General features: G+C 40.0%; 1 long non-coding RNA gene across 1 annotated transcript; it reads right to left on the bottom strand.

Annotated features, from left to right (window-relative positions):
- Positions 1-581: 581 nt before the first annotated feature.
- On the bottom strand, positions 582-2,265 carry LOC129708011 (uncharacterized). Its single transcript, XR_008725267.1, has 4 exons — positions 2,203-2,265; positions 1,726-1,764; positions 1,304-1,345; positions 582-614 (listed from the first exon to the last, which is right to left on the bottom strand). It is a non-coding gene; the product is annotated as an uncharacterized LOC129708011 (long non-coding RNA).
- Positions 2,266-3,513: the final 1,248 nt, after the last annotated feature.

Here is a 3,513-nt window from a genome sequence, read left to right as displayed (position 1 = left end):
ATTTACAAATTGAAATGCAAAAGTCACCAATCAATTTCAGTACGACACTGCACATTTTCCTGAGATTGTGCTGAATTTTAACAATGTTCATTGCTCGTGCCAAAGACAAAGACATTTAGAAGCAAATTTTCTTTTATCATTTACCAATTGGCCCGAAATTATGAAAAGACATTGTGATTTTTCAAGGAAAGTTCTAAACTGCTTCGTTGATCAGTTTTGGAAAAATCAATGAGCAGAAACAAAACTGTTTCACAGCGTTGCCATGACCTAAGCCTCCCGGAATAGTGGAAGAGGTGAAGGGAAGAGACCTATTCTATAAAAGTAAAAATCCTTATCCATGTCCACTGAAAGGTGCCAGTCTCAATGCTCTTTTTTAAATTATTGCAGGCAATCAGCACCAAAAGGCCTCCTTAATTCAGTAGTTGAATCTACATTTTCGTGGTGAGAATCTACATTTTTGGAATAAAGCAATGATCAAATGTTCCTGAAGAGGGTGCTATATAGAGCTTCACAAAACAAAGCACAGAGTCCTAAAGGAAAAGCTAACAAGATTGATAGATGATGTTACTAACCTGATGTACTGCTGGTGGTGATCTCAGTTGTTGGTGTCGTTTCTAGTGAATGAAAAGAATGCTGTATTCAAGTGGACAGCCAAGAGGAATTTGTATGCAGTTCTTGAGCCATCAACAGGAATTCATGAGCTGGCACATTTTAAGAAAACGTTTTACAAGTTGTCATTTTCTTCATCAGTGTATAAAGCATGCGGCCATACTATACGGCTGCATTAGTTTTTCCTTGTCAATCGGCAGCTGAATATTTCAGGGCCATCACAAATAATCCTGTTCTCTCTATACACCAGTTACAGATTTTCTGGAAGATCAACCGTTTTCCAATGACCGCAATGTCTACTTAATACCATTATTTCTAATACCGTTATTCGTTGATCCATTTTTGAAAATTCTTTGAGCTGAAACAAAACAGTTTAACAGCGTTGCAATGATCAAAAACTCCCGGAATAGTGGAAGAGGCGAAGGGAAGAGACCTTATCTATAAAAGTGAAAATACTTATCTATGTCTACTGAAAGGTGCCAGACTCAATGCTCTTTTTACAATTTTTGCAGGCAATCAGCACTAAAAGGCCTCCTTAATTCGGTAGTTTAATCTCTATTTTCGTGGTGAGAATCTACATTTTTGGAATAAAACAATGAACAAATATTCCTGAAGAGGGTGCTATATAGAGCTTCACTAAACAAAGCACAGAGTCCTAAAGGAAAAGCTAACAAGATTGATAGTTGTTACTAACCTGATGTAGTGCTGGTTGTGGTCTCAGTTGTTGGTGTCGTTTCTAGTGAAAGAAAATAATGTTGTATTCAAGTGGGGCAGCCAAGAGTAAATTGTACGTAGTTATACAGCCATCAACAGGTATTCATGGGCTGGCACATTTTATTAAAACCTTTTATCAGTTGTCATTTTCTTCATCATTGAATAAAGCGTTTGCCATACTATACGTCTGAATTACTTTTTCCTTGTCTTTCAGAAATTGCAGCTGATCAGGCGTTTAGAAAGATTGAGTTGGCACAGATGTGCAGCTGGAAGAGCTGCAGCCTCATAGTGTTAGGGATTTGTATTCTATCCTGACCTCGGGTGCTGTCTAGGCTGGGATTGCACGTTCTCCCTTTCTCTGCCTGTGATCCCCCCAAGTTTTTAACAGAGGATGATACTGACCTGATGTAGTGGTGGTCCCAGATGTTGATGGAGTTATTTCTAGTGAAATAAAAAAAATGTTATGTTCCACCGAGACAAACAAGAGGAATTGTTATGCAGTTTAGAATCCTTCAACAAGAATTTATCAACTGGCACCTTTTAATAAAACATGTTACACTTGATATTTCCTTCATCGTAGAAAAACGTAGGAGGACATAGTATGCTGCTAAATTTATTTATCTGTCAATTAGCATATTAATATTTCCCTGCCATCTCGAACAATCACGACACATCGATTGCGGATATCCCTGCGTATCGAAACACGTCTTCCATACAGTGTATGGTCTTCTTTACGCCATTATTACTAGCAGTATAGTTGCACGATTCATGCCCATAATGTGAGCGAAGATAAAAGAATGGAGCCACAGTGCTGATGTTAGAAATGTTGCCCCATTGTCTAAAGATTAGCCAATGTTTACTAAAAGTGGTTTGACTCACCTGTTGTGGAACTGGTGGTGGACTCAGTTGAGCCAGTTGTCAAAGATGTTGTTGGTGTTGTTCCTGGAGAGCAAATAGAAAAAAAAATTACAGATTGAATTGCAAGAGTCAGCAATCAATTTCAGTAGGAGTCTGCACATTTTCCCGAGACTGGGATGAATGTTATCAATGTTCATTGCTCATGCCTAAGCAAAGGACATTTAGAAATGAACCAAATTTTGCTTCATCATTTATCAAATGGAACTAAATCATGAAAAGACATTGTGATTTTACTGAGTTACTCCAGCACTTTGTATCTTTTTCCTCATGCATGCATGTGCCAGTCCGAACGTCTCTTAAATCCTCTGCTAAATCCCATGCTCTTGTCACAGTGCATTTTAACTCTTGCTAAAATGTAAAGTTAGTTGGTTCCTTTCTCGGCTCCTGGTCCTTTGGCTGAACAGCAGTGTATCATCACTGATTTAAATAACAAGATCTAATCATCACGTTGACATATAACTACGCTATGGTTCCATGACCATAAGTTAATGGGGCAGAATTATGTTGTTCGGCCCATCATGTCTACTCCGCCATTCAATCATGGCTGATCTATCTCTCCCTCCTAACTCCATTCTCCTGCCTTCTCCCCATAACCCCTGACACCCGTACTAATCAATAATCTGTCCATCTCAGCTTTAAGTGGAAAAACTTACTTGAAGTCACAGTCCGAAACAGCAGAATATAAAACATCGTCGTCACAGAGAGAGAGAGGTCCATGTTTTCCGATGGAGTGGTCTCCAATTCGTGCTGTTCAGGACTTGCTCTTGTTTGATTTCACCACTTGCTCCGTGTGCAAACTTCCTCACGAATGAACAAACGCTTTGCAGTGTGACATAGAATAAGGAACTTTGACCCATATCCTGTTTTGCAATCTGTTGCGTGCACATTGCCAACGGTTCCACTTTGGGGGGATGGTTGGACTGTGGTTGGCAGAGGTTTGGGCAGAAGACAAGCTGAACTGTAGCAGGTTCCCAGTGAGGGTATCCACAACTTGCATGGTCATATCCCAATCCTGTCCTCCTTGAAGATCAGTGTTGGGAGATGCACTTTTTAAAAGTAATACTTTGCAATCCAATGTAGAATAAGGAACATTGACTCCTGTTTCACAACTAGCTGGACTTACAGCGCCAGAGGCCTGGGTTCAGTTGTGACTTGACTATGTTTAAGAGGGAGTTAGGTGTGGCCCTTGTGGCTAAAGGGACCAGGCGGTATGGAGAGAAGGCAGGTGCAGAATACTGAGTTGGATGATCAGCCATGATCATATTGAATGGC

This window comes from Leucoraja erinacea, chromosome 22, assembly GCF_028641065.1.
Source record: "Leucoraja erinacea ecotype New England chromosome 22, Leri_hhj_1, whole genome shotgun sequence".
NCBI classification, from domain to species: Eukaryota; Metazoa; Chordata; class Chondrichthyes; order Rajiformes; family Rajidae; genus Leucoraja; species Leucoraja erinaceus.
The sequence above is the reverse complement of the archived record's forward strand: the minus strand, read 5'-3'. Positions and strand labels throughout refer to the sequence as shown.